This window comes from Drosophila obscura, unplaced genomic scaffold (assembly GCF_018151105.1).
Source record: "Drosophila obscura isolate BZ-5 IFL unplaced genomic scaffold, ASM1815110v1 contig_189, whole genome shotgun sequence".
Classification (NCBI taxonomy): domain Eukaryota; kingdom Metazoa; phylum Arthropoda; class Insecta; order Diptera; family Drosophilidae; genus Drosophila; species Drosophila obscura.
In genome coordinates this window covers 1876592-1884195 of record NW_024542777.1, presented here as the reverse complement: position 1 = coordinate 1884195, position 7604 = coordinate 1876592, and positions in this window count along the sequence as shown.

Sequence of the window (7604 nt, the reverse complement as noted above, 5' to 3'; positions counted from 1 at the left end):
GGAAGGGCGGAAGGGGGTGTCGTGTCCCACCATTGGAGTGAGCTTTTTGGGTGGTGTTTGTCGTCTATTTACCGCTCTCTTAAAAAAAGAAGAGGATGACAAAAAAACAAACTATCGAAAGCAAAATCAACTAATCTTAATGGACATTCATTTCTGCATTGAACAGAACACTGATGCTGACATCTTGCCCCAGCATTGACATTGCCTTCATTCTGAATCTGTTTCATGGCTAATTTCTAGAATTTTAAGGCACTATATGTAATATTATGAGGACACCATTTACAGACGTATGGTATGTTTATTTCTGTTACAGTTTTATGGATACATATGAAGCAACAAAAAGTGGGAGGGATAATTTAGGAAAAAAACTATCTCTATCTTGGTATATTTCATCACTGGCTGTGTGGGGTTCCGCTCAAGTAATAATTTTTTTTTTTAAGAACTGGAATATTGAAAAAGTACAACCGCCATGAATTAAAAATATGACATCAAAAATTGTTAAACTTTTCAGGACTCTCTACAGGACTTGCTTCCATGTTGTATCATGGCACCGCAGAATTTACCCCTTCAAAAGGATCTATTGCATTTGCCATGTCTAGAATATTGCTGTGTCAATTTGCTTTGGTGTTGGTGGTGTTGCCACGACAACAACCACTCGGGCACTCCACTCCTGACTCCCCCACTCGCATTTGGTGCGCTTTGTTTCAGGGCTTTTTGTGTGAGGGACTGGGTCTTGGGCGGGCAAGGGTATAACGCAGGTGTTGCCATTGTTTTTGGGGCGGTTTTTAGCGCATTTTGATTTCCATTCATTTTGTCGAGTCGAGTTTTGTCGTCTGGCACTTGGGTTTCATTTTAATTAACAACAAACTAATGACAAATGCAAACAGGCTCGGTGTACCCAGCGTATAAAAAGTACCTGCAAACACTCTAATTTAATTTGACTCTAATGACCTAAGCTTATCTCATATGAAAAATGGTGATAGAGAGTCTGCCAGCGAGTGAAACAGAGATAGAGAGAGAGAGAGAGTGAGCGAGTGGGAGTGGGAGAGGGGAAGTGCTTGCTGTCTTTTTGCCAATTGTCAGTCAACAATTGCAAGTTGAAAACAATGGAGCACATTTTTCCAGCTCTTCTCCTAACTCGGGGACTGACGGATGGATGGGATGGATGCAAGGCTGCCTGGGTGGACTGCAACTGTTCTATTTATTTGGACCTGGTTCTTGTCGCTCTCCATCTCCCACTCTTTCCTACTCTGCTCTTGTACTTGGCTCTGTCCATTGTCTTTGGCAATGTCTCGTTCTCGTTCGCTTTTCTCTGTGTCTGTCTCTCTTTCTCTGTTAGTCAGCCATTGTAATTATACCCTGCACTCACCTGAATGCCCAAAATGGCTCCTATGGCCATGGGAAAGGGTTTGTTTGAGGAAGGGATAGGATAACTGCATTAATGTTGGAAGACACACATACATACATACGAATGTGTGAGAATCAAAATATATTTTTATTTTGTTTACTCATTTGTATTCGCAATTTATCATTTAATATTCACCATCATATTCCTACAAGTCCTAAGCTTTATTTGTTTTTTAATAGACCGCAATTTCATCCTAAACACTCCACACACTAACCAATTCCCTCGTACTTTGCTAGAGCATTCGATATTCTCCATTCCTCTCTCATCATTCCTTCCGACCAGAGTTCTCTTTTAACTCCCATCTCTCTGCCCATTTTTTCGCAGTGCATTTTGCCTGTGCCTGTACCTATGTCTGTGTCTGTGCCTGTGCCTGTCTCTGTTTTCTGTTTGTCTATCTGGTCATTGTCTGTTTGTCATATTTATCATGGCAGTTGCTTTAGCTTTTGCATTTGCCATTGCATTCTCTGCACTTGCAAATAAATGTTAATGAGTAGTTAGACAAAAAGCGCTGACAATGGCGGACTTTGACTGGCAGACTGACTGAGTGACTGACTGACTGACTGACTGCAACTAAAATACAAGATAATATGATGAACAACCTGATGAGGGATTTGCCATCTTGTTGAGCAGCGGCAAAAAAGACACAACAATCGCAACGAAAAGAATTTCAATGGAGCTCTAATGCCTAAATCGCTATTGTCGGTTGGGGCTGGATAGGTTGCCGGGCTGGGCATGGGGGAAACATCCACACATACTCCTGTCACGCTGCTCATTTTGAATAGAAAATTTTGTAAAGACGCAAACAACAATTGGGGGAGGTTTGAGGTGAAAAGACTTCGTTGCCATGTAAATTTTTGCACTTTTTGTTGCTCATTAATGTTAATCAAAACGCAGAAAAGACGAGGAAAATCATTCGAATTTCGGCCGTGTTTTGAATGCCGCTTGGGACTGAAGTACCGAAGGACCGAAGCCATTCCCATTCCAGTTCTTCATTCCCCTCAGATAAACATCAGATACAATTTCATAGGCCACAAGGCAAACAGTTTTATGCTCAAGCGATTGGAACATAAGCATCAATCCATCGAACAATTGTCGCAAACAAATGAGATTGCCATCATTGGGCCTGAGTGCGTTTAATCCTTGCGAATCCTTCCAGAACACATGACAGGAGACACAGCCACAGACCCTAACAAAGCCTAGATTTGCAGCAAATCGATAAGCAAGAGGAGAGAAAAAAATGAACCGTACGGAAACTGACAAAACCAAAACGCAGTTATGGCACACCGATTGATACGTCGATAGCAGATGACAATGAAAAACTCATATGGATGGGCTCGGCGTTTGGGCCTAGAACAAGTGGAGGTTTTAGTAGGAATACCACAAAGGAACTTATTCTCAGGGATGTCCATGCAGAAAACTTGCAAGAAATGAACACCTCTCCGAATGAAGGTCGAAAAATCTGAAAATATAGAAGGATAATAAGAGAGATTGTATGCCTTTAGGTGCTGCAGAGTATGATATTGAAAGATTATATGGCATGGGCTGCTGCTGCTTCCCACAAGCTTCCACCATCCTTAGCTGTTTCCCATGCCTGCCAGCGGGTCTGGGGCCTGGGGGGCTCCGATATCATTTTGTCCTTTATTTGCCGCATAATCGTCGGCATTTAAATCGACCGATCGATCGACTGGCAGCCAAACTGTCTGTCCTCGTCATGGCTGTCCCAGACTACTGCTGCTTGTCCATTAGTACAGTCCATTCCATTCCAATTCCATTTTTATTTTACTTGTCTGGGACATTGACCAACTGTTTTTTTAAAGCCTGTGAACAACATGATTAAGCATTTTGATAGGACTGGTTGTGTCTACAATCAAGGCCAGGCACTGGGGGAAAGGTAGCTCCTCTAATCAATTGATCAGGTCGACAGGCTGTCTGGGCTACATGTGGACCCTGGTGCAGGTTCGTTTAAGTTTTTTATTTCGGCACAACTTAGAAATCATTCATTCAGAATGCAAATATAATCCATCTGACGCTTAGCTAAATATATTTTTATGTTTAAAATGTACTAAGTCTTTGCACTTGACCTTGCCTCTGTTTTTGTTGAATTTGGTTGACTTTGTTTGGTTTTTATTGTCGCTCTAGTGTCGCTCTCTTTTCCGACTGCTTCTGAACATCTTTTCCTGCTGGTTCTCCCTCTCTCGCTATCTGCTTCTTGCTGTCTTTTTCCTTCCCCCTCTCGGGGAGATGAGCATTATCCTGTCGGCCATTCGTAACGCTCCACCCGCTGCGTCTTTGTTCCATCGACATCGACGGGCACCGGGCACCGGGCATCGGGTTAGAGACAATGACGCGCACAAAAACACCTACGTGCCCGGCCTGAATGGCAGGACGCGGGCGGCTGTTGCCAAGACAATGGACATGCAGCAAATTGAAAATTCATTCATGTGAAACGAGGCAGGCAGTCGGGGAGCAGACAGGCTGCCAGCAAGGTGGAAGTCTGACCACGTCCACGTCCCAGTCCAGGGTTTTTGGGCATTAAAACACCTTAAAGCGGATTATAGGAATTTTGACACTTTTTCGGCGTATCCTTACCTTAGCCCTGCCGAGAGAGGAGAGCCGAGAGTCGAGTCGAGTGCCGCAGAGACGTTAAGAGAAGACGTTGCGCCATTGAGAGATTCGTTCGGGAGGGGACTCACAGCAGTTCCCTTGGTGCCGCCGCCGCCAGGTTGTCTGGCTGCTCAATGAATTGTCGTCCTCCGACTCCGGCTCCTCTCCAGCATGAATGGAGGAAAAAAAGGAAAAAATGCCCGACACAAAAGTCAATTACATGCATTCTCCGGGCATCCTCCAACCCAGGCCCGGTCAGGTATTATATTTTGTTAGATTTTTGTTATTTTGTGTCTTGTTGCGCTTTTCATCGGATTCTTTGAATTTCTATTCAGTCTTTTTTATTCTTCTTTGCTTCTATTTTTCTTTCACAAATCTGCCAGTTGAAGGGTTTTCTTATAATATGATTTGTCCGTCACTTCGCTCTTTTCTTTTTCGCTGCGGAGGCGTTAACTGGTAGGATGAGTTAAGTGTTGCGTTTGTGTGTGATATTCTGTTTTGCATTGGGTTGAGGTGCAACCTGTTGAAAAAGGCTGCATTTGGAATTAGATGGAAATACAATAAAATGGTAGAGAATGGTGTCAATGGGATCTGAGGCTAACCCGAAAATCCTACCATGAAAGGTTTTATGTTTTTTTACAGGTGAAAGCTTTGTACCTTAACTAGAGATAAATAAAATCGCCCTGCCAATTTATTAAAATGATAAATATAATTTCTAATTTTGCTAAGAATCTTCGATGCATTATTAGCTGTCCATTCCCTCGAATGCGAGAATTTTCCATTTATCGGCTTAAGGAATGGTGCTTTCTGTGCTGTAAAAATTACTTACCTCCTTTTGCACAATTGCCAATGACTAGTCAGCAATTAGCGTAGTCTTTTGTGATCAGGAAAAACTTGGCAGCTGCGACGAAGCCTCACGAAGCACTTGAGAGAACGGACAGACCACGATCAAGATAGAGGATCTCTCGATCCAGAGAAGTAGCCAGGGGTAGAGGATGAGGCAGAGACAGAGACAGGGGAAAAGTAACAGCCAGATCAAGTCAAGTAAATTAGCGCGCCCTCGGCCCTGGTCACGGATCCTTTTGATGATGAATTCCTCTCGAAGAGTTACGCATCGTTTTGTGTCAAGAGTGTGTCGACTTGATTGGTTCTGACAGCGCGCGAACCTCTCTGGGAAGGACTCCACTGCAGTCGAAGGACAAGATACCGATAAAGATGAGGCTGACTCACCCTGGTGGACTCAAGAGCAGCTGCGAATCGGAAGATCGCGATGATCTGGATCTGATCTTGATGATGATCTGGCTGATGGTAGCGTAGCGTAGCGTAGCCACAGGTCGCACAGATGATGATGAACTGCTCAAGGCGACATAAGTGTAGCAACTCTTTGTTGATCTGTTTGTTTTGGAGAGGGTCAGCGGATCCATATGCAAATCAGGAAGGATTCTCGAAGCTGTTGCTGCTGCTGCTGCTGCTGGTGGTGCTGATGAGCATTGATTGTTCTGTTCCGCATGGCGAAAGTGACCGTGAGGCCCCTTTGAAGACCCCTTTGATTGAATACAAATTAAAGTTGAAACGGCTTCAGCTTCAGCTTCAGCAGTGAATTCTGGTTCCAAAACCCAGCGAGTTCCATTTCCATTTCAAGTTTCTGTTTTTTGCTCCTTTGTAAAATCTTGATCTGTCTTTTCGTTGTAACACGTACGCTGGCCAACGCCACGGATAAGCCTTTGTAACAATTGTAACATTTGCTAGTCCATTTCTTTTAGACAAGATTTTGCAATTATAATTTAACAAAGGGAAAATACTTTCAAAGGCGACTTGGCGAAGCGAAGGGCGGGCCCGATGCATAGCGAAATTTAATGGCCAAAGTTTGTCATGAAAGAGCATGCGGTCGAGCAGAAGGAACAACCAAAACGTAACCCTTTACCACCAACCCCACATAAGAATAACAATCGAATATCCAGAAATGTATCTGAGCTGAGGAGGCGTTTCCCTGGTGGTCCATTAAAAAATTTGCCAATTTTCAAATTTTACACAATCCTTTTTATTAGCAACGCCCAGCGATTGACAAATGTCAGAAATCGGGAAAACTATTCTTAATGGCTTCATTAAATGGGCCCAATGCTCACTCCCCTAACTGTCAACCGCCCATCTCCTTCCCCTAGATTTGTGCAGACTGTTCTTCTGTTCTAACCCCTTTCAAATACGATTTGCATTTAGTTTTAACAAACATCGATTAATGGCCGTTACAAATGTTTTCCATTTATCTGCGTGTGTCGCCTTCCTTCCCTCTAGTTTGCCATTTACGAGTACGTACCCTTCCCCTGCCGAATGTCTCTTGCTTTTTTTGCAAATTTCTATATTGCTGGAAAATTTGCGTATCGATTTCGCCAACCCTCGCCATAATTTATGCGAATTTCCGATACGCATCTCAGCTAGAATAGAATAAAAAACTTTTCAATGAAGGAAATTGAAATTGAATATGAAATAAATGCGGCTTGTGGCAAACAGAGGACAGAACAAACCCCGTGGCATGATACGAGACATATGTCTAATGGGATATCGCTGGTAAATCGCCATTAAATTTGTTTTGGACAAACTGTGACTAACTGGGAACATGTAAGCTTGATTGAGTTCGGTAGCTGAAAAAAGCAAATGCTTTTGACCAGACCATCGACCACTACTATTAGACAGGTGGATTGATCCAAGAAACAATATCTATGGACGAATGCAAAGTGTAGTTCTTCATAGATCAGCATATCATATAAATTATTTTAGGGAGAACTTTGCTTGCTCCTTCTGTTTTTTTAGATTCGTTTCGGTGCTTGGCTGATGTAATACTTTTCTGTTGACAACCCCTGAACGGGTTGTCTATTAGACCTTATCTCTTCTGATCTCTGCGTGAAGATGACCAGTTTGTCCCGAACATCCCGCCACGCATCCTGCCCGTGGAAGCATCCTTTGCTTCATTAAGGTTATCCTTGGACTAGTTCCCGTTTTCTCCCGTTTTTTTTGTCAACTTTTGAACCTATGAATTTAATTTAATTTAAACTTTAGCCCCGTGTCTGTCAATTGCTGACGAACGGGGGCAACATTTGACCCTTGTCGGCAGGCGGCCTTTGTCTTATACCTGACCCCGGATTGTGTTTTTGAGCAACCCTTTTGTCACCTAACCATTTGATGAACTCTCCAACTTCCGGCCAGCCTCTTTTCCCTCCCCCAGCCCCTGCCAGCATCAAATCATCGTAGTCGTAGTCGTAGGCCTGGGCCTAGGCTACCTTCGCATCATCTGGATCATCAGAGGGATCTTCGGGCTTGATCTCAGGCCCGGTCTGCTGCCTTGTCAGTTTTGATTAGTTGAACCACTTCAAGTCGCCTCCTGTTCCGTGTCCTGTCCCGTGTGGGAATGCGCTGAATCAGATTCCGTTCAGACTGAGAGTTCCTACCTGGCTGGGTGTAATTCGAGCGTTGATCGTCCCCCGATAACGCGATCGTTGCAATCTTGTGCAATTTTCGTTATTCGTTATTCGGAGTCCGAAGTTTGTTTGTTTGGCTGCTTTTTCATAATTTTCACATGACCAAAACAGCTTAAGAT